The sequence below is a fragment of the Protopterus annectens genome, chromosome 6.part0, assembly GCF_019279795.1.
Source record: "Protopterus annectens isolate FY-2018-M chromosome 6.part0, PAN1.0, whole genome shotgun sequence".
Taxonomy (NCBI): domain Eukaryota; kingdom Metazoa; phylum Chordata; order Ceratodontiformes; family Protopteridae; genus Protopterus; species Protopterus annectens.
The window spans coordinates 1336089009-1336113893 of NC_056737.1; the positions used below are offsets into that span (position 1 = coordinate 1336089009).

Sequence of the window (24885 nt, forward strand, 5' to 3'; positions counted from 1 at the left end):
GAACCCTTTTGGGCCAAGACTGTATTCATTTTGGGGTCGAACACCCAGACACTAACTATAGACTCCTCAAGCATGGTCTGGGGGACTCGGTCAGAGTATCAAAGAGACCAGTGAACTTGGGACAGGTTAATAAAGAAAAGGCATATCCTTCAGTGGGAGATGATTGCAGTGATTGTGGCTGTCAAGTTCTTGAAAAAAATTCACCACAGTGGTATGGTACATCAGCTAATAAGGAGGGCATGCTCTTACTTTCTATGCAGACTAGCCACCGAAGCATGGCTTTTAGCCACGGTGTTGGGCATGACCCTCTTGGCATCCTAGATCTGTTGTCAGGGCAACATGCTGACTGGTCACCTGACCAGAACAGAAATGGGCCCTCATTAGGGAATGTTAAACAGAGATTTTTGTGGGTGTGTTCCACAGATGTGGTGTGCTAGAATAAAAACATTTTGCACAAGAATCCATCAGCAGGACAGGATTATTCCCCTCATTTTTCTAGGTCCCTCTTCTCCTTTGTAGCCCTAGAAAGTTAGACTTCAGTGCACAAACCTAAGGTTTTCTGAAACCAACCCAGCCTTGGTGTCAAAGATCCTCTGCTATATATTGGACCCTTTCAAATCAAGATTGTTTTATGTCTTATTGAAGATGCATGCGATGAAGCTGCCAGCCCAGCTACCAAGAATTTTGTAATTGCATTGTAAATATTAATATGATCCATAGGCCTGTCTTACATATGTAAGTAAACTGTATGTTATGTGCTGAGCTTCAAAAATGTAACAGCAGTGCTCCCTGCTGGAGAAAAGCAGAAATGTATATGGACTATATGCCTATGCAAATGTATGTTTCCATGGTAGAAGTTGGAACATAGAGATGTTCTTCATCTCACATTGCTGCAGTCCTTACTTATGGGTAGTCCGCTGTCCGCTGCCCAGTGTCAAAGATCCTCTGCTATATATTAGACCCTTTCAAATCAAGATTGTTTTATGTCTTATTGAAGATGCATGCAATGAAGCTGCCAGCCCAGCTACCAAGAATTTTGTAATTGCATTGTAAATATTAATATGATCCATAGGCCTGTCTTACATATGTAAGTAAACTGTATGTTATGTGCTGAGCTTCAAAAATGTAACAGCAGTGCTCCCTGCTGGAGAAAAGCAGAAATGTATATGGACTATATGCCTATGCAAATGTATGTTTCCATGGTAGAAGTTGGAACATAGAGATGTTCTTCATCTCACATTGCTGCAGTCCTTACTTATGGGTAGTCCGCTGTCCTCGGTCGGCCCGAATACCAAAGTATTAGGCTGACGTCGGTCATGGGCGCCTAGATCTGACATCAGAGCGTCAGGGTATAAAGGCGCATGACCGGCGCCATATCCTCAGTCTTTTGCCGCATGGTCCGATGCAGAAGCAGCGTTGCAAGTGCCGCTCGTTCTGAAATTTTTTTCGGAGTTTCAGATCGATACCAAGTTGGCTAAGTACCTGTTGGAATATTTTTGTTTTTCTTGCCTCAGTTACTTACGGATGTCAGAAAAGTGAATAATTGTATTTCTTGTGGAAACAGATACCGCATAGGGATTACCACCGCTTTGTATTCCTTGTTTGGGACGAGCGCACGTTGTCGGGTCTCGGTTTTGTGCTAGGTTTAATAAGCGCACTATAAAACGGAGGTTAGATTGCGCTAGGTTAGTCTTTGGCAAGAGGTGTAATTATAATATGCCGTCGGATGTTCCGACGCCCGCTTCTACTAAGAAGCGCAAAGATAAATCTTTAAAGCCTAAGCAGGATGATTCGTCCGTTTCAGACGCCGGACCTTTAGAAGCTACAGCTGAACAGGTGGATCCGGCTGAAGTTTCTGAGTCCCAGGGGAAACTTTGATTTTACAGGATGTGGCCTCTCAGGAGGCAGGTCAGGCTGAAGGGGCCTCTCAGGTTACTATTCTCCCTTCTATGCCTAAGGTAGTTAGGTCTTCTGCTACTGTTTCTAAGGCTTCTTCTAAGGGCAGGTCTGTTTTGCCTTCCTCTGGTGTCAGTTCTGGTTCTTCAGGGTCAGTGCCTAAAAAGCACATGCTTAAAATGGCAGAGGATTTGATTACTTTAATTAGAGGTTCTATGCCCCCTCCTGATAAGAGGCCCAGGATGGAGCCAGAGTTGGAAAGTTTGGAGCAGGCCTCAGATGATTCAGAGTCTTCTGCTGAAGACATTCAAGATTTCCCTCCTTTTTCTGATTCTGATGCAGAGGATTCCACTCCTTCTGCTTCTCCTCCATTGGATTTTTCATTTTCAGAAACTCTGCATTCCATGAGGGAGCATTTTAAGTGGGAAGGACAGGATTACTCTGATTCACGGAAGAGACTTAGGGAGTTCTTGTTTTTACCACAGCATAGACCCTTAGCTATACCTCCGGTTTTGGATGTTGTTTCAGATGTTTTCTCGGAAGCCTCCCTTAATCCAGATTCTGTACCTCCTGCCCCAGTTAAACCGGACGGGTATTACAGGGTGCCTGAGGCTCATAAATATCTGTATAAGAGTCCTAGGGCGGACCCAGAAACTATTAGTCAGGGGCCTAAGGGTGTTAGAGCCTCTGTTGTTAAGAATCCGGTTCCTCTGGATAAGGAAGCTAGAGCTTTGGATAGATGGGGTAAGAAGGTGTATACCTCTTCTACTTTAGCAATGAGAGCTTTGAACTGCCAGTTTCATATGTTGAAGTATCAGAATTTCCTCCATGTCCTTCATGGATGCATCTGCAGTCATAACAAGAGGGTTGTCCTGTCGTCAGGCAGCCCTGCAGTCGGCCGGATTCCAAAGTCCGGGTCCGGCTTCGCTGATGTCGCACTCCCGACGTCATCTCTGTTGGTCTTGTATAAAAGCATCAGCCGACGCCATTTTCCTCAGTCTTTCTTGCCGTGGCCAAGCAGAAGCTGTTCGAAGTGCGGTCGGTCGGATCCAGAGATTACTTCTACGAATACTACAAGACTTCTAAAGCTAAGTACCCGCTGGGGACTCTTTCTGCCTCAGCCGATGTCAGAAAAGTTAACAATTGTTTAACCTGTGGGAAACAAATACCTCATAAAGATTTCCACTCATACTGTCTGCCTTGTTTAGGCCCAGCCCACGTAGCAGCCTGTTCGCCTGTGCTTTTAACCGACAACGCTTAGGCGTCGGTCGGAGTTTGCAGAACAGTTTTTCGGTACTGATTTTGCGTACATTATGCCGCCGGATCCTCCGACTACCCCAAAACGCAAAGATAAAGACCGACACTACGCGTCCGCGGTTTCGGCCGAAACCACGGTAAAGCAAATCATGAGTGTCTCAGTTTCGCCGAAACCGAGAAAACTGCTCAAAGTACAGCTGAACCTATTCTAACAACTGAGGCCCCTGCTACAACTCTTGAATCGACCTCAGAAATTTTACCCACTACGGTGGTTGACTTATCAGACACCATCCCCTTGGATGTCTCTACCCCAGCACGTGGTGCTGCTAGGCCTCCAGCTGCCATGTCCATTAAGGCCTTCGCCAGGGCTAAAGCAGCCAAGACTACTAAATCAGTGCCTGTTAAACCCCCACATCCAGGCCCTCTTCTAGTTCTCAAATGCTTTCTTTGGCAGAAGATTTAATTTCCTTAATTAGAGGATCTCAACCTCACCCAGACAGGGCCTCTCAGCCCCCTGAGAAGAGACCTAGGGCAGAGCCCCCTGAGCCAATTTCTACTGATGATTCTGCTGATGAATCAGACATAACTGATCAGCCTGAGGCTCCCTTCTCCAATTTTGAAGATTCGATGCTGAAGAATCCATTCCAGCTGCTTCCCACCAGAAGAATTCTCCTTTGGGGAAACCTTGCATGCCATGAGAACAGTTCCAATGGCAGCAACAGGTTTTTTCACACTCCAGAAAGACTTAGGATCTTACTTCACCCCCCACAGCACATGCCCTTAGCTATACCTCCTGTTCTCTCTGTGGTGGATGATGCTTTCAATGATGTTTGCTCCGCTCCAGATTCTTTACCCCAGCCCCTGCCAAACCAGACAGATTTTACAGGGTGCCAGATACTCATCACCACCTTTACAAGGCCCCACTTGCAGACCCAGAAACTATATCCCAGGGTCCCAAGGCAGTAGCGACCACAGCTAAAACCCTATTCCTTCTGAAAGGGAAGCAAGGTCACTAGACAGATGGGGTAAAAGGTCTACACCTCAGCTACTCTCTCAGCTAGAGCTTTAAACTGTCAGTTTCACATGATACAATACCAAGAGTTTATGCTTGATCAGTTAACTAAAAACTAACCACTGATGAATCTCTTGATAAGAAATATGTATTAGAGATGGTAAATAACATACAACAGGTTAGCAACCATTCCTTAAAATGTGGCTATGATGCACTGGAGGCTTCATTTAGATCAGCCATGACAGGCACAGTGATAAGAAGGCATGCATGGCTAAAGGAACAAGCTTTACCGGATCATGTTAAAGCTAAGTTGCTAGATGCTCCTATGGACAAGACAAGTCTGTTTGGTACACCTGCCCAGCAGGTTATGAAGAAAATGGAAGAAAAGGCAAAATCTGTTCAAACTGTTAAAGATTTCTTGCAGGTTCAACCCCAAGGTTTAGCAGGAACTGGCCTGCCAAGAATTGGTCCTTTCCTGACTCCACAAAATTTCAAAGGGGTAGAAATAGACGTTCCAGAGGCAGAAACCAATCCAGAGGAGGTGCCTACAGAGGACGACAGTGGCAAGGTAACAACAGAGGCACAGACACAGCCACTGCCACTACATCAGCACAACCGCAGTGACTTAATCCTAAATCCGCCTACCAGGGAACAAATAGCAGTCCCTCTAGGCGGAAAGTTAACCTTATTTTCAAAGAACTGGCACTACATAACAAAAGACAAGTGGATTTTACAAACCATAGATCAAGGTTACCGGTTTCACTTCCACACTTTACCAGTCAAAGAGGAATGCCAAATCTACCTCCAAATCAAAAACAGAGGCTCTACGCCAGATAATGGAGTTAGCAAACATGAGAGCTGTGGAAAGAGTGCCAACAGCAGAACAAGGAAAGGGGTTCTACTCCAGACTATTCCTAGTTCCAAGAAAGGAAAAAGTTGGAGACCAATTCTCGACCTGTCCACCTTAAATACATACATCATTGTCCCAAAATTCAAAATGCTGACCCTACAGCAACTTCTTCCCATGCTGGGCAAGGAGTCTTGGCTGGTAACTCTAGATCTCAAGGAGGCATACCTGCACGTCCCCATTCGACCAATCTGCAGAAGATACCTCAGATTTCTTGCAGGATCAGAGCACTATCAATTCTCAGCATTGCACTTTGGCTTATCTACTGCGCCCAGAGTATTCACAAAATGCCTGGCATCAGTAATCGCCCATTGCAGACTACAGGGAATTCAAATTTACCCATACCTGGACGACTGCCTGCTACAAGGGGACAACAAAAGCAAGCTGACAACAGATTTACAAAGGGTCATTTACTTGCTACAAGGACTGGGATACACAGTCAATTTACAAAAGTCAAGACTGATACCATCCCAAACAAGGACTTTCTTGGGCGCGGAATTGGACACAGTACAACAAATGGCATTCTTGACTACAGAAAAACAAAAAGAACTTCCTCTTTACTTCTTGGCACTAACAAAACTGAACAAGTTAACAGCAAGAAAAGTTCTACAGGCCTTGGGCTTCATGGCATCATGCATAATCTTGGTCCCATTTGCCAGACTACATATGAGGAAACTACAGTGGTACCTAAAGAATTTATGGTCCCAACACAGACACAGTCTAGAAACAGAAATCCCACTAATTCCATGCTTAAAACAGGAGTTCCTATGGTGGGCTCAGGCATGCCAGTCAAACCCAGGCCTACCCTTTCGCAGATGTCAACCAAGCCAGACCATCACAACAGACGCTTCAGACCTAGGATGGGGGCCCACATGCTGGACAAATGCGTGCAAGGATTGTGGACACAGGATCAACTTCACCTGCACATCAATCTAAAAGAAATGCTGGCAGTAAAACTGGCAATCCAAAAGTTCAAACCATTTCTCAAAGAGGGCCAGTTGATGATAAGGACAGACAACACCACAGTCATGTGGTACATCAACAAACAGGAGGCACTCATTCATACCCCCTATGCAGAATGACCTTGGAGCTGTGGACCCTGGCACTCAGCTACAACATTCAGTTACAGGCAATATTTGTACCAGGGAAAGACAATACTCTGGCAGACATATTAAGCAGAACCACTGGATGCCCACGAATGGAAGCTGCACCGGACATCTTCAAGACCATCTCAAGAAATGGGGAATGCCACAGATAGACCTATTTGCATCACCTCTCAATTACCAGCTCAAAAATTCTGCACAAGGACATTCCACCCACTAGCATGGAAAGTGGACTCACTCTCCTTCAACTGGAAAGGCCTAACAGCATATGCATTCCCACCTCTTCCTTTGATACACAAGGTACTGCTAAAAATAAGGGAAGAACGTCCAAGGATAATCCTGATAGCTCCAAACTGGCCAAGACAACACTGGTACCCACTACTGAAGAGCATGTATCGAAACAATATGTGGCCAATACCACTGATGCCTTTGATGTTAACTCAGAACAACTACAGCATCATACATCCAAACCTAAAAACGCTGCAACTGACTGCATGGAACATCACATAGCAGCAGCTAATCCAGAACTTTCCCAAAGAGTTAAGGACATTATTCTTGAAGCACGCAGACCTTCAACAAGAAGGAACTATGCTGGTAAATGGAAAAGGTTTGTCATTTGGAGTACGGAAAGAGGAAAAGATGTGTCAAACATAGATATGCCTAACATTCTGGAGTATCTGGCCGAACTTCTTCATTCAGGCCTGTCCTACTCCTCCATCAAGATACATGCATCAGCTATTTCAGCAGAATACAGCTTTGATCCACCTGTTTTTTCGCACCCTTTGCTCAGGCAGTTCCTCAGAGGAATCAAGAATGTAAAACCTCCAAGGAAACCACCATTACCAGCTTGGGATTTAAACTTTGTGCTAGAAAAGTTGACACTATCACCCTTTGAACCAGCAGCAACAGCAGACCTACAACACCTGTCATGGAAAACTGCTTTCCTACTGGCAATTACTTCAGCAAGGAGGGTTTCAGAACTACAGGCCTTAATGGCAGTGCAACCCTTCCTAATCTTCCACCAAGATAGTGTCCTTGAGGACTAATCCTACATTTATGCCCAAGGTGGTATCCAGAGTGTCTTTAAACCAGGCAATCCACCTACCTACCTTCTTTCCCAACCCACAAAACAGAGGGGAAAGAATACTGCATACCTTGGATGTACATAGACAGCTACGCTACTACTTGGACAGAACAAAAATAGCAGAAAGACTGACCAACTCTTTGTAGCCTATGCAACAGGAAGGGAAGGAAAAGCTATTTCCAAACAGACAATCTCCAAATGGATAGGAAATTGCATACGATACTGTTACTCCTTCCATGGAAAACCAATTCCACAGAACATAAGACCTCATTCTACAAGGGCAACAGCCACTACCACAGCCTTCTTACGAGGAGTGGCAACCAAAGACATTATTGAGGCGGCTACTTGGACCTCCGTGCATACATTTGCCAAGCATTATAATTTGCCTCTTTATTCCAGATCCCGAGCAGGGTTTGCCACTGCTGTACTGCAAGGGATCCTAAACACACCATAATCTACTTTTTCCTCCTCCCCTAGTTGGCTATGGTATTCTACCCACTTGTTATGACTGCAGATGCATCCATGAAGGACATAGTACAGTTTTGTACCTACCATAAATGTAGATGTCCGAACTGGATAGCATCTGCAGTCAGGATTACCTCCCTCCTTCCCCTCTGTGGTACTCTAGGGTGTTTACCCTCCTAATAGCTAGCTTTTGGGGAGTCTTTATGGTGTATTTGTTTGTACATATATGCTTATTGCTGTGTTTACCTCTATCTATTTGGAAACATTGGCATCTATCCAAATTTTTAGCCTGCAAGAGGGCTACTGGCATCTGGGGCAAGAAACACTGAGGAAAATGGCATCGGCTGATGCTTTTATACCCGAAGACCAACAGAGATGACGTCGGGAGGAGTGCGACATCAGCCGAAGCCGGACCCGGACTTTGGAATCCGGCCGACTGCAGGGCTGCCTGACGACAGGACAACCCTCTTGTTATGACTGCAGATGCTATCCAGTTCGGACATCTACATTTATGGTAGGTACAAAACTGTACTTTTCTCAGCTAAGATCTAAAGTGGATGCTTTGGCAGAGGGCATAGATTGTAAAGAATTGCAGGATTTAGTGCATGTTTCTGAACAGGTGGGTAAGCACTCTTTGCAATGTGGTTTTGATGCCTTACAGGCTTCTTCTAGGGTGGCTGCCACTGGTTCAGTTATTCGTAGGCACGCCTGGCTTAAGGATCAGAATTTGTCTGAGCATGTTAAGTCTAGAATTCTGGATGCCCCTTTACAGTCTGAAGTTTTGTTTGGTCCTCCTGTGGTGTCAGTCTTAAAGAAGATGGAAGACAAGGCTAAAAAGTTTAGTAGAAATTGGCCTACTAAGGGGTGGACGTACCCTTCTTCTGATTCTCAGTCTAGGGGTAGATCTAGGCGTGGTAGGGGCAGAGCTCAGAGTTCCTTCAGGCCGAGACAATGGAGTTCGCCTGCTCAATCTGCTGGTGAGGGCAGGGGCCAGTCCTTTCGTAAACAGGCCCAATGACCTGCATTTTCAGCTGCCAGATTCTTCTTGCCTGGCAGCTCCTTTGGGAGGAAAGTTGGCTCTTTTCAAGCAAAATTGGCATTTAGTCACCCAGGACAAATGGGTATTGGACATTATAAACTGAGGTTACAAGTTCTATTTCCATACCATGCCTCCTTTCAAAGGCATGCCAGACGTCCCTCCTCGACAAAGGATAGAGGCTCACAGACAAATTTCTTTACTTCTTCAAATAGGAGCTATACAGCCAGTTCCTCTGTCAGAAGTGGGCCTAGGATTTTATTCTGCCTGTTTCTAGTTCCAAAGAAAGGGAACACGTGGAGACCAATTTTGGATTTATCTATCCTCAACACTTACCTGGACATTCCAAAGTTCAAGATGCTGACTTTACAACAACTTTTACCTCTGTTGGGAAAAGATCATTGGATGGTTACTCTGGATCTCAGAGGCTTACCTTCATGTTCCTATCAGGCCCAGTTGCAGGAGGTACCTGCGTTTGAGGCTGGAAATTTACATGATCAGTTTTCTGCATTGCCCTTTGGCTTATCTACTGCGCCCAGAGTGTTCACAAAGGTTCTGGCTCCAGTGATAGCCTTTTTCAGACTAAGAGGAATACAGATTTATCCTTATTTGGACGATTGCCTGATTATTGCACAAGAAAAGGACGAACTTCTTCATCATCTACAATATGTGATGGCAGTGTTAAGATGCCTAGGGTATTCTGTGAACGAAACAAAGTCCAGTCTAGTACCCTCTCAGGACATGTGCTTTCTGGGTGTGAGACTGAATACAACTTCCCAGATGGCTTTTTTGACCCCGGACAAACGAAGAAGCCTTTCTTTTTATTTCCATCAAATGTCTCTACGGTCCAGGCTGACTGCAAGGACAGTCCTTCAAGCCTTGGGGTTCATGGCATCTTGTATTCTGGTGCTTCCCAATGCCAAATTGCATATGAGGAAGCTTCAATGGTATCTCAAAAATGTATGGACACAGCACTGCCAAGATCTAGACACTGTCATTCAGATAATACCTTGCATTCAGAAGGAGTTTTTGTGGTGGGCTCAGGAATGTCACCTAAACAAGGGACTCTCTGTGACCCGCCAGAGGCGAGTCAGATTCTAACGACAGATGCCTCGGACAAGGCTTGGGAGCACACCTCAATGGAAAATGGGTGCAAAACACGTGGCCTGTCAAACTCCAACATTTGCATATCAACTTGAAGGAAATGTTAGCAGTCCAGTTTGCATTGATGGCTTTCAAAGATTTACTTCACCCAGGGCAGGTGTTGATTCAAACAGACAACACTACTGTCATGTGGTACATCAACAAGCAAGAGGGAACCCATTCTTACCCTCTTTGCAGGCAAGCGATGATTCTGTGGGAAACTGCTCTCAATCTACACCTCAATCTTCAGGCAAGGTTTCTACCAGGAGCACAGAACTCCTTAGCAGATGTGTTGAGCAGACAAATAGTGGATCCTCACGAGTGGAAATTGGATCCTCATGTATTTCAAAAGTTGACAGTGTTATGGGGAACTCCAGACATAGATCTGTTCGCTTCTCCACTAAATTACAAGTTGCCAAAGTTTTGCACAAAAATGTTTCATCACACAGCTTGGAAGGTGGACGCTCTATCATTCAGTTGGAACAATCTGCATGTATATGCCTTTCCACCTCTGCCTCTTCTTCCCAAAGTACTTTTGAAGGTCAGACAAGACAAGCCAACCATGATTTTGATAGCACCGGATTGGCCTCGACAACACTGGTACCCACTACTGAGGAGTTTAGTACGAGAACCTCCATGGCCTCTGCCTTTGATTCCGCACCTTCTGTCACAAGAGGACAGTCACTTCCTCAATGTCAAGATTCAGTCTCTGCATCTAACAGCCTGGCATATTCTGTTTTAGGCTCTGGAGGGTCTCAACTTCCACAACAAGTTTTGAATGTTATTTTGGAGGCCAGGAGGCCTAGTACCAGGAAAGTTTACGCTGATAAATGGAGGAGATTTTTTATTTGGAGCAAAGGGAAGGACTTTGATGTCTCCAAACCTGATTTAAGTGTTGCTCTTCAATATCTTACTGAATTATTGGACAAGGGTTTGTCTTTCTCCTCGATAAAGGTCCATGCTGCAGCCATTTCTGCTCACTATGATTGTGACCCTCCCTTATTTTCTCATCCTTGGTTTAAGCAATTTCTTAGAGGGGCAAAGAATATAAGACCCCCACGTAGAGCTCCTACTCCTGCTTGGGATCTCGATTTTGTGTTGGAAAAACTTACTCTACAACCTTTTGAGCCTGCAGCTACTGCCGAGTTAAAGTATTTGTCATGGAAAACTGCTTTTTTGTTGGCCATTACCTCTGCAAGAAGGGTTTCTGAATTACAGGCCCTCATGGCAGTGAAGCCTTTCCTGATTTTTCATAAGGATAGGGTATCTTTGCGTACTAATCCTTCCTTTATGCCTAAAGTGGTTTCTAGTGTGGCCTTAAATCAAACTATTCATTTGCCTACTTTTTATGCAAACCCCAAAATAGAGGGAGAAAATTTTGCATACTTTGGATATTCACAGGCAGTTGCATTATTATTTGAGCAGAACCAAGGAGTTCAGACAGTCTCAGCAGTTGTTTGTTTCTTTTGCTTTGGGTTCACAGGGTAAACCTGTTTCAAAACAAACTATTTCTAAATGGATTGGGTTTTGTATTTCTTTCTGTTATTCCCATCATGGTAAGGAGATTCCTGCTGGAATCAGGCCTCATTCCACTAGGGCTACTGCTACTTCTACGGCCTTTCTAAGGGGGGTAGCTACAAAAGACATTTTGGAGGCAGCTACTTGGAGTTCAGTGCATACTTTTTCTAAACATTACCACCTTCCTCTTTATTCTAAGTCTAGGGCTGGATTTGCCACTGCAATTTTACAGGGCATTTTAGCGGGCCCTAATGCTTTATGATTTTTACCATCCTCCCTTTCCCGTTGCTTTGGGATTCTACCCATAAGTAAGGACTGCAGCAATGTGAGATGAAGAACATAGTACAGTTTTGTACCTACCATAAATGTAGATGTTCGAAGATCCACATTGCTGCAGTCCAATTTACCCTCCCTCCTTCCCCACTGTAGTTTGACATGGTGCTATGCTTTAGGTGAAGGTTGTTGTGGGGCATGTTTTTTGGGAGGTGTTCTGTTGTTGACTGTGGCCTTTCTGGTTTGGCCTTCTGACATCTGGGGCAAGAAAAGACTGAGGATATGACGTCGGTCATGCGCCTTTATACCCTGACGCTCTGATGTCAGATCTAGGCGCCCATGACCGACGTCAGCCTAATACTTTGGTATTCGGGCCGACCGAGGACAGCGGACTACCCATAAGTAAGGACTGCAGCAATGTGGATCTTCGAACATCTACATTTATGGTAGGTACAAAACTGTACTTTATTTTGCAAAGCTCTAAAGAGTTTTATGACTGTGTTTTCCTCAGCAAAGAGGCAGAATGTCTGCAGCTAGAAATTTTCTATTATCTGGAAACAGAAATAATTACAGGTTTCAAGGGTAAAAGTATTTAACTGGTTTTACAACTTAGGGTTCCAAGCAACTTCTTGGGGATAAGTACTTTTGACACAGATGCGTTGATTTTAAAGTTTCTGTTAGCCTGGAAACTAAAAGCAAAAGTGACAAGAATGATGTAATCTGAGCTACCCCAGCAGAAATGTTTGATAGTAATTTAAGAAATCTCAGAATGGGTCTGTGCATTTTGTATCTTGTCTTGGATCCGAACACATCCATCTTCAGCACTTCTCGTCTGTATTTGCCTTGCTCTATAAGTAAGACTTGGATTATAGTATCTCTCTTAGAGATAGGAATATAGTAAGAGTAGTCTAGATGTTTTCTGTATTTGTGAGACTGTCCTGCAATGTTGTTTTAATGTATTTCCTGTGATTCTGAACTCTGTCACTGTGTTGAATTATTGAGTATTGTCTTGTACTTTTATTATTTAGAGATATTTAAGCTCTTGGTGTACTTGCGTATGTATTTGGGAACACTGTATAGGCCACTCTTAAATAGCCTTAAAAGTTTTGTCACACTTGCCATTTGAATAATAGTAACATGACACAGTAGAATTGGTCACCCTTTGGGAAGGGCCTTATAATAGCTGATAGGAGTGGTTGGTGGCAGGCAGCTGGTACTACCTTATAGTCTGGGAAGAAGGGGGCATAGCTAGTGAACCTGTGCCAGTCTTCCCCCTGAGTGTTTGTTTATAAATCAAATCTCAGTGTGTGTCAGCTACTTGGGCAAGGTACACAAAGCACTGGTTGGACAGAGGGTGCTGGAGGTTTTGGTTTGATCACTCAACTGAGATCTTAACCCTATAGCTGTGCCAATGGGGAGTCTTATTGGAGATCTGGATAAAGAGAGAGAAACCTGCCCCCAGACTGACTGTGATCTCTGTGTGCTCATAAGGAAAATTGTACTTTACTCTGTGTGTACTTGTCATCCTCCCAATGTGCATGTCCCTCACTGGTGTTAGTGGTAAGGATTGAGGCTCTTTGATTCCTGTGCCAGTCCAGGGTGTCACACATGCCATTGCCATTTTAACAGACCTGCCTTGGGAAGCACCCGCTCATTCTTAAACTATCTGTAAAACACTTCCTCAGGGGGATCCTGCATGTGAGACCTCCTGATGAAGAGCACTGTCCATTGTAGGATCACAGGAATTTGAAATAGTTAACATTGCCTCTGTTTGAACTAGCTACTGCTATACTTTCCCAGCTGCCTGTCCTGATGAACTCTTTTTAGTGGCCTTCTCCTCTACCAAAGTCTTAGAATTACAGGCTCTCGTGCACGCAGAGAGCCTTTTCTTATTTTCCACAAGAGCATAGTTGCACTTCATACCAATCCTTATTTTATGCCCAAGGTAATGAATTGAGGTGTCCTTTAATCAGGCTGTTCACCTCACTAGTTTTACCTTGCACCTCAAGATGAAGATGGGATGTTCTACTCATTCCTTGTCAAGGCTATCCTTGGTCAAGAAGTAACACCATACTGGAGTCGTTGCAGCTACCACTGCTTTCCTAAGAGGAGTCATTGCTCTGCGCAGTCCATTTAGTAATCATCTTCCTGACTATAACTTTCCAATTTTTCAGAATATTTCAACCTGGATGTCTTGTCCAGGACAAGGGCAAGACTGTACCATAACAATTTTGCAGGGCTTCTTGCAACCACTCCTCCTGTCCAACCACCCTGTTGTTATCACTATTGCAGTAGTTTTTCAGTGTGATGAGCATATTGCATCTGGGTTAGAAAGTTACAGTATTTATAGATGCTGGAGTATAACGCACCGTACAGTACTTCTGGTAGCTCTCAGCAGATGCATCCAATATAGTAATATACCAATAAACAAGATACAATAAAACATTTTTAATAGTGGATGGGTAAGCGCTTTCACAAATATTTGCTTCATCAGACCTTAACATATAAAAAACACTACTACTTTTAAATACAAAAAGAAAATTCAAAACATCCAATCACATAAGTCACCATAGCAACTTATTGCACAGCAAGCAAATCTCATAGTAACCCTATAGTCACTAAATGTTCTTAATGTATTAAAAAAAAAAAAAAAGTATATTCCACCCCCACCCCCGGACAAGAAAGCCACCATGAAAAACTTTTCAAAAGCAAACTTCACGTTACTTAAGACCGAGGTGGAAAGTTTCAAAGCCCCCATGCTGAAGGATAACACTGTCCAAGCTACAAAATCCTTTACTAATGCATTCTACGGGCACCTACAAGAATGCATGGATCGTGCCATCCCAAGCAAAACCAAGACTCACTCCTCCAAGAAAAGGATACCAGTCTGGTGGACTCCTGCCGTAAACAAGCTATACAATAGAAGGAGGAAACCAGTACAGAAAAACATAAAATCCCAAGAAGGGAAGACATCCCTGACCAGTTTCAGCAAGAAACTACGATCCCTCATAAAATCATCCAAGGCGAGCTTTGAAAGAAAAATTGCCAAGGACTCCAAAGATAACCACAAGGCATTCTTTAGCTATGTCAAGAATCTAAGTGGCAATGCTCAGATCTGCTCGGAGTTGGTGCAGAATGGCACAAAATACACTGAACCGACCGATATCGCCAACATCCTGGCAGACAGGTTCAGCGCAAACTTCACCCCCCCTCTCACCCCCAAAAGGGCCCATAACCATACCAGAAGAATGTAGAGTCCTGAAATCAGACACTCTGGTTAAAACAGCCCTCTCCAAAGCCAAAAACACAGCATCAATGGGACCGGACAGTGTCCCAGACTGCGTCCTACACGAGCTCAAAGACTAACCCCTCACCTAAACACACTGCTCAAACTCAGCCTCTCCACAGGCTACATATCCATAGAGTGGCGCACACCAATGGTTATTCTGCTCCACAAAGGTGGAGCCACAACAGACCCCGGGAACTATCACCCTATAAGCCTGACTAGCTTGGTCTGCAAGGCTGTGGAGCGCATCATCATGGAACTCATTAACAGAGACATTGGGAACCTCCAAACACTGGACCTTACCTAGTTTGGCTTTAAGGGCAGATCATGCCTCCTAAACCTGGTGGACTTCTTTGAGACAGTTAACAAGGGAAAGGTGGTACATGCAGCCTACCTAGACCTCGCTAAGGCCTTCGACACCATTCCCCATTCTGGTATTATAGACAAGCTCACCAGCCTGAACATAAACCCCTACATCACAAGATGGGTTGCCAAATGGCTCACGGACAGAACCCACATGGTGAGAGTTGCGGGAGCTAGGTCCATCTCTAAACTGGTTACAAGTGGTGTTTTCCAGGGCTCAGTCCTAGGACCCCTCTTGTTTGGCATATACTTCTCAGAGGTACAGGCAAGTACAGGAGGACAATGGCTGACTAATTTTGCAGACGACTGCAAACTAGGGGCTATAACTGACTGACTCTCCGGCTGACAGACATCCTCCAGAAGGGTCTCACTGAGACAGATACCTGGTGTCAAAATCATGGCCTCAAATGCCAAAAAGTGCATAGTCATCCCCTTTGTTTCCAAAGTAACCACAAACTACCACTTAGGTGGTGGTCCCCTAAATACGGAAGACTTAAGGGATCTGGGGACCCAAGTAGATAGTAATCTCACCTTTGATAATCACATTGCCAAAGTGGTTAGAAAATCCTTCTACGTGGCCCACCTAATCACAAAAGGGTTCGCATCCAGATCAAAAGAGGTAATTGTGCCCCTCTACTCATCACTCATCAGACCCATCTTAGAGTACAGCGCCCCATTTGGGATATACCTTACAAGACACCTGCAACAGCTGGAAAGACCACAGACGTACCTTACCAAGAGGATCAATGGTCTCAAACAGATGCCCTATGCAGCTCGACTGGAGAAAGTCCAGTTGTACTCTGTTGCATACTGCCTACTTAGAGGTGATCTCTGCCTCACATACAAGGCCATGTCCAACACAGAATTGATGGACATGCTCCACCTAAAGAAAACCTTATACCCTCGAGCCACACGCTCTAGGGATCTAAACCTCACCACAACAATAAATAGGACATGCTGGAGGGATAGATTCCTGTCCCAGAGACTTCCCATGCTTTGGAACAAAATCCCAATCTACATTAGGCAGAGCTTCTCACTAACACTCTTCAAAAGAAACCTTGACGAGTGGATGGGAAACTAAGTTTATCTCTGGGATCACTTCAGTGGCTCTGCTGAACAGAGGCACAGGGAACTAATCTAAGGGGGCGGCGAAAGCCAACACATTCTGGCTAGGCTTATAAATGCCTTTGGGCAGATAGGTTCATAGGTGGGTATTAGGCTAAGAAGAATTCTGTATGTACATACAAGTTGTATAAAAAAACATCAACTAAAACCTACTACTTTCTAAGTTTCCTATTCCATAATTTAGATGCAGTAGCTACATTGATCAGTCAGGCCTTTTCCCAAATGTGCTGTAAGTGTAATAATCCATTTGAGTTCTTTTTCCTCAGTAACATTGGATATACTACCCAGTCTCACATCATCCCTTACTATTTCCAGTACACTGAACTTAAAATAATGTTCAGAGTCCAACTCCAATATATGTTTCGCTATAGCACTGTGTGTCCTTTTTTCAAGCAATTTGTGGTCTCTTATGCTCTCTCAATCATTTTCCCTATATAAAACAATTTACAGGTTATACATCGAGCAAGGTATACCAAATTCTTAGTATTACAATTGACAGTCACCTTCACATCATATTTCATCCCTGTATCTGGATGCTCAAAATCCATCCCTTCATAGATGTGGTCACATAAATTACATTTTCCAAATCTAACTGTTCCTTCACCTTGTGGCTGTTCCATCATATTTCCAGCCATATTTGGATAGCAAGGTCTCCGTTTTAAGATTCCTGGTGTCCTTGTATACCAAACATGGTCTATTCCCTACTAATTCTGCTAGTTGACTATCCACTTGGAGAATACGCCCGTTTCTCTCAAGTATCTCTCTCAGGGCTCTATTATCTTTTGTATAAGTGAAGGTAAAGGGAACCTTATTCATCTTTCTCAAACACCTCATAGCTCATAGGGAAACACAGGTCATGATATCACATCCATTTGCCCAGTCCTACTTGAAATTTTAAAGACAATTCGTTGATTTCCTTTTTTTTTTATTGACCATATGAACAATAGTAATGAGTTTTTGAGGTTTACTGGGGAATACTCAAGTAGGACAGTAGAATATCTAGATATTGAGGTACGTATTGATGACAATGGACATGTCCACACTGACAGATGTAGAAAAAGTTGCCAACATACGGCATACCTTCATAGAACGAGTATGAATATTCAGCATATGTTTAAGAATATCATAAATGGTCAAGCTATGCGGTGTTGGAGATCAGCTGACAGACTATAAATGCAAGGGGGAGCCAAGTCGACTAGAGAATGACTTTGTAAGTAGGGGTTATGATAGCAATGAGGTGCAGAACATATGTTTATACACTGTTGAACCTAGAAGTAGAGCTAAACCTTACGACTCTGAACCCTACCACCCTGAAGTCGATAATAGGAGAAAGATGAATAAAGTTTTTTACCTTCACTTGTACAAAAGATATAGAGCCCTGAGAGATGTACGTGAGAGAAATTGGCGTATTCTCCAAGTGGATAGTCAACTAGCAGAATTACTTGGGGTATAGACCATGTTTGGTATACAAGAACACCAGGAATCTTAAACGGTGACCTTGCTAGCCAAAGATGGCTGGAAATATGATGGAACACCCGCAAGGTGAAGGAACAGTTAGATGTGGAAAATGTAATTTCTGTGAACACATCTGTGAAGGGATGGATTTTGAGCACCCAGATACAGTGATGAAATATGATGTGAAGGTGAATGCCAATTGTAATACTAAGAATTTGGTATACCTTGCTCGATGTGTAAACCTGTAAATCGTTTTATGTAGGGAAAACAAATAGATAATTGAGGAAGCGTATAAGAAACCACATATAGTGCTTGACAAAAGGACACACTTGTAGTGCTATAGGGAAACATATTGGAGTTGGGCTCTGAACATTAAGTTCAGTGTACTGGAGATAGTAATGGATGATGCGAGACTGGAGGGTATATCCATTGTTACTGAGGAAAAATAATTCAAATGGGTTATTAGACTTTGAGCACATTTGGGCAAAGGCCTGAATGATCATATAGCTATTACATCTAAATTAAGGAATAGGAAACTTAGAAAGTAGGTTTTAGTTCATTTTTTATACAAATTGTATGTGCATACAGAATTCTTGTATACTTTTTTTATACATTCCTAAGAATAAGAAGTGCTGGATTTTGGGGCATTGTATTTTTATCTTTGAAAATAAGTTTTCCATAATGAATATTGTATGAAGTAGCATTATCAGTGCTTCCTTGCTTCAAGATCCTGTGTTTATTCAATGTTCCTTTTAATGCACACAAATGCTTTCCATTCCAGTACACAAGTAGAGAGGGTCACTATTGCTGTCCTAATTCCAGTGTAGCTATTCATGTGGTCATCTTCTGCCTCAGTGCATGTGTACTGTGGACTTTTATTACAGAAGAATAAGTACTGCTCCGTCCTGACGTTTGCCATGAAACTTTTATTTATGTTTTTATTTTTTAATCAGTTAAACCCACTAGGCACAGCTTTTCTTCAGGGGCAATCCAGGAGTAGTGTCAGCTTAATGATTTGCTCAGGCTCAAATTCTAGGCAACAAAATCTGACAGAATCAAGTCAGTGATTATGGTATGGAGGTTGTTGGCAACCTATAGCCGTAGTCTTCAATGCTAACCTGTCACATACATGTATGATTTGCTTCTGAAACCATAGCTGATTTATATTTGGGGTGTCTCTGGCATTGTGAGTGACATGATTTTGGTTATAGTCTTGTATGCTGCTGAAAGGCTTTCACCTTTTGGTTGGGCTGCTCTGTGTCTCTAGTTAATGCTCCAGGGGCACCTGTTCCCTGCTCTGTGTCTCTGGTTAATGCTCCAGGGGCACCTGTTCCCTGTTTAAACTGCAGCTACTGCTGTGTCATCGCTGATGTTTACCTGGTTGTACATTTACAGGTGTTTGTTCTACGCGATTGAGGCAAATGTCTCTTATGCAAAGTGCACAGCTATTTGGAGATCTAGAGTTTAAGCAGCTTGACTGAGTGTTACATTCCTGGACTTTATTCCTAAAAGAGTTTTGTGTTTTTATGATGCAGTAATATAATGACTAATATTATTATGTTTTCTGCCAGAGTCTGTATACATTCTATGAATGAAGCCAGGGTACCTTTTTGGCTAGGCTTGTATAGGCCCTAGGGCCAATAGCCTAGTACCTACCTATGAACATTTAGTGACTATAGAGTCAATATGAGATTTGCTTGCTATGCAATATGTTGCTGTGGTGACTTGTGTGACTGGATGTTTTGAATTTTCTTTTTGTATTTAAAGGAAGTGTTTTTTTTATATGTTAAGGTTTGATGAAGCAAATATTATATTTGTGAAAGCACTTACCCATCCACTATTAAAAACGTTTTATTGGATCTTGTTTATTGGTATATTACTATATTGGATATATCTGCTGTGAACTGCCATAAGTACTGTTTGGTGTGTTTTACTTGGTGCATATACGAGAGGTAGCGTCTCTGTGTGGAGTTATTCTATTTAGATGTTGGAGTATATTCACTGGTATAGCATTATTTGTCTCCTATGTATATTTTCCTTTGCTGGTGTGTCTCTCTTGGGTTGGGCTAGATGCCCACCCATTTTTAGTCCTTGACTTCCTCCTCTAGCATCCTTATAAAGTGCCCTTCCTCTTCAGGTTGACCTTAGTCAGGCGATGGCACTTGTGTCTTTTCTTGTTGAGCATCCATACAAGTGGTCCACTTTATGCAGGAACATTTTTATGCTCTTGTTTCAGACCTCACCCAAGTGGAATCAGGACATGAAATAAATGTGGCCCCTGTGGATATCCCTCTTATACCACTGATGTCCAGGGGGAAGGATCTTTGCCTGGTTAGATGCGCAAAGCTCTGGAAGTCAGGGTGTCTGCAGCTTATGCCCCAAGACGTTATCATGGGTACAATAATGCGTATATTCAAACCTGCGCACGTGCAGTAAATTCCTAACTCTTCATGGCACATATCATAGCAGTACTAATTTGGCCACATAGCCATGTAATATTTGGTCAGTGTTTGTCTTGTCTAGTCTAACTCTTCACTATTTCATTCCTTCTGGAAGTTGGACCCTGCTGATTATAGTTAAGGGATGAGAAAACATATTTATTTGGTCTTACATTATGGTTAAATTAGCTGAAAGCCACATTTTCAAACACGCGCATGCACCAACCAACCAAAGTACACTCCCTGATTAGCCTAATTAAGAGTCACATACTTGTATGTGTCTATACACACACACACACACACACACACACACACACACACACACACACACACACACACACACACACACACACACACACACACACACACACAGTCCTTGCTTGCTATTCCAGATGCACTCAACAAACTCATAAAAAGACAAAACACTGGTTTTATTTAGAGGGCAAGCTCCCTACCCCCAAACTTACATAATCAAATTTGTGATCACATTGGTGAGAACTGCTCAGGACGCATACTTGCACATACGCTTTCTCACTTAACCAACACATAGCGTCCACTGATCTTCCACATGTTCATACACAAAGCACATCTTATTCACTACTTGCAACACACAGTCATCACAATTGCTCATTGATCCACACTTATATGCCTGCAAACAGCCAGGCACGCAGCTACCTTGCCCGGTCACCTCAAGCTGCAGATCACACTTGATGCACACAAAAGCAGATGCACAACTAGCATAATGCCTCACTCATGACATACTACTACTACTACTACCTGACTAGCACATACTGTAAACTTCCTATCACATTCCACGCATCACAAATTATCTGTATGTACCCATATGCATGCCCTGCTTGCATGCTACAGTTCACTGCAGCACCCAGAATGTGTACACCCCACAAACACCAGCACGCACACATTGCAAACCTCCACACCAATACATACACCTACCATTTAAATACCCACCACATGCCTTTGACCACTTAGTTCTTACCATATGCTTACCAAAAAAGCATCTCTACTGCTTTAAAACACTTACACAAACATACTTACTGGCACATAATGCGCGCCTGGCATCTGCCTTTCATGGGTCAGGCTGTTCCTGTATAAGCAGATTTTGCATATATGTAGGCTACTCCGTGCCTGCTGGTAGGTACCTCAAAATGCATTTTACATAATCCATGTCTACATGCAGACCCTGGAGTCATCCTTACATAGGGACCTAAGACACTTCTCACATGAAAACTAATCAAGGAATGTTTACTCTACTTGACAGAGTATTCTTTTGTCATGTTGGACCAGACAAGCCAGTGCTGACCCACCCCATCAGGGCTACATCCAGAAGGCCAACACACCAGTGTTTGATATGTCAATTTTAAACCTATTACTGTGTGAAACATTTTCTCTAAGACATTATAGCTACATATTATATAAAAACCGACAGCTGTATAATACTAATGTCATTTTAGAGCTGCCCAGTATATTTTTACAGAAAGGAAATGTATTTTATTTCTGTTGTAACAAATGCAAAGGTTGCTGCCATTATCTCTCACTCTCATTTCACTGCATGGAAGTACTGGCACTGTGTAGAGTACTGTAGGGCAAGTAAAAGGTATATGCCCTTTTCCCCACTGTAGTGCGATCCTGGAGTCCGTATATATAGTTGGGGGGTGGGGGTCATAGCCCCCCCCCCACTTTGTTTGGGTATATATTGTTTTCTGGAAAGAGTTAATCATTGATGTTGTAAGTATGTATGTCTATGGTTTAAAACGTATTGTTTTGAAGCTTTTGGTGAAATATAATACAAAACCAAACTAGGTGGGAGGCTAAGCCCTACACCCCCCCCCAACTGTACTCTATATACTAACTCCAGGATCCCCACTACAGTGTGGAAAATGGCTTCAGTGAAATGAGATTCTGTGAACTGGTTTTCAGTAATTTTTGCTTTCAGCAATTTGGTCAGGGTGAATTCAAATTCAGTGAAATGAGCTTTCAATGAAACAAAGTAGACGTGTGTGTGTGTGTGTGTGTGTGTGTGTGTGTGTGTGTGTGTGTGTGTGTGTGTGTGTGTGCGTAATTTATAGGAATCTACTTCATTTTATCAGACAACCACAACGTGGAAGTACTAAACATCGAGATGAAAAAGTCAGATTTTCAGAATATTGCGATTTCAATTTGTTGCATGTCATTTTGTCGAATAATAGTAGAATGAGTGCTGTAACATACGTATAGAGGGTAGTATTCTTTCCTTTAAGAATGTGTACACCATTCTGTAACCAAGAGGGGGAAAAAAGGTGGATGTTTAGTTCTTCAATGTAGGTGTAATCTGAGGCATGTGGAACACTCACTCATGTTTAAAAGGTAAACCAGTTTTATGTATAGGTAGTTTGCCCTTTTCCTCAAGTTAGTGTGATCTTGGAGTTGGTATATTTAATTTATTGGGGGGAGGGGTGAAGGGGGGCTTGCCACCCTGCAAAAATAAGGGAAAAGAAAGTAAGTGTATCAATGTCTTAAGACCCGACCGTTCAGTCTATTTTTGAGGTTATTTTACTTTTATGCAGACTAGTGTACAAGGTAGTTATTTAATAATATAGTCTTGTGCTGCGTTATAAAACTTGATTTTGAATTTGGAGGCAGGAATTGACTGGGTTACATGTTGCAGGTTTTATGTTTGTTGTAGTGTTTTCAAGGTTTTGGGTTTCGATGTGTTTCAGTGTTTTGAAGATACAATGTACTGCAATGTCGACTTTCTTGTCTTGACATTTACTATTTCGATGTGGTTGTATGATAAAATGTGTGTGTGTGTGTGTGTGTGTGTGTGTGTGTGTGTGTGTGTGTGTGTGTGTAATGCCTGTCCCTGGAGGAGTGGTTGCTACCTAGAAGCTGGCCATTTTGGGTCAATTCTAAACTCCTTGATCTGTCTCTCTTAAAACCTTACAACTCTTTTTGCGCGGTTTTGCGCACTGAGCAGCGTCGGACAGCACCGCCTAAACAGGTTTAAACTATTCCAGGCTCCACAAAGTCTGCTCTTCACTTTTTCCCTTAGAACTGTTCAAACTCTCAAAGTAATCACTCTATTCTCTTTCTAAAGCCCTGCACTTGCTCAGCTCTTATAAGGAAACACTAACTAACTAACTAAAGCACTACACCCTCCTTGACTTCTCATAAGTATTAGGCTCCCGATTGGTCTTTCCTGATAAAGTGAAAAATCAGTTCCCTTCCCTAATCTGATAAAACAGTTCCCTGTACTAATCTGGTATGTCCAAGGGTCAGTTTTAAGGTTACTCTCCAGTCCAGCTGGTGAATCTGGGAATTTTGAGGCAATGTTACAATTGCCTTATGTACACAGACAACCCTCTCCTCCTTCCAACAAACTCTAATACATGTGAGAGATGCAGTTACACAGCCAAACTGGAGGCAGAGCTCTCTCAACCCAAGACTGGCACATTCAGTCAGGAGGAAAAGGTAACCACCCACACCACAAATCCAGTCTCACACAACCTATTGCATCTGCATACCCAACACATAAACACACAAAAACATACTCGGAGGCTCTAAATAAAAATCTGCCTAAACAGCAAAGACCTCCTAAGCAGATATCCAAGCAACAGCCACCCCTCAACAATACCCACGAATCACATATCTCACAAAATCAGTGTGCCTCACAGTCACAGCCCTTAAGGCCAAACACCACACCAAATACACTTGTTATAGGGGACTCTATTGTCCGGCACACTGATGTCCCGCTCACCAGACTGAACAAGGAGAAGGTCACTGTAAGCTGCCTGTCGGGTGCCAGGATCCGCCACATAACGCAAGCACTCAGGTCACTCCAAAGCAAGTACAAATATGACTCAGTCATTGTCCATGCTGGTGTGAATGACCTGAGACGTACCTCCCTGGACTACATGAAGAGAGACATAGAGGAGCTCTCTGACCATGTAGCCCAGGCTGGTATGACCCTGACCTTGAGTAGCATCTTGCCGTCACCAAGAATGATGCCACAGTATAAAGACAGAATGATCAGTTTCAACAATTGGCTAAAGTATTGGTGTCATTCAAAGGGGATCCAGTGTCTGTCAGCCTGGGATGGCATGCTCGACAAGCCACATTGCTTCGCTAGGGACGGCTTGCACCTGTCACCCTTAGGCTTTCGTATACTGGTCAAGGCTCTTGCCACCCCCCATAGTGCCATTTTTAGGCAAGGCTCAAAGGACAAACCCACCTCCATAGACAATCCAAGGATAAAAAACTAAAGGTAATGCTACTCAATGCCAGAAGTCTAAACCTCAAGATGCACGCACTCGAGGCTCTCCTCAGTATGGAGAAAATCGATGTCTGTGCAGTAACAGAAACTTGGTTCAAGGCTTCTGAGAGCACCCCAGCACTACCAGGTTATAACTCATACCATGCATTTCGCCCCCAAAACTCGGACCGAAGCACAAAAGGAGGGAGAGTATCTATATTCATCAAAGATACCTACATCTCCAGGTTAGTGGCACTGCACGAAGCATCGGAAAC

At 43.2% G+C, this 24885-nt stretch overlaps 1 protein-coding gene across 3 annotated transcripts in view; it reads left to right on the plus strand.

Annotated features, from left to right (window-relative positions):
- ARL6IP6 (ADP ribosylation factor like GTPase 6 interacting protein 6) overlaps nt 1-24885 on the plus strand; it is a 313141-nt gene that overhangs the window by 205216 nt on the left and 83040 nt on the right. The window lies entirely within an intron of this gene.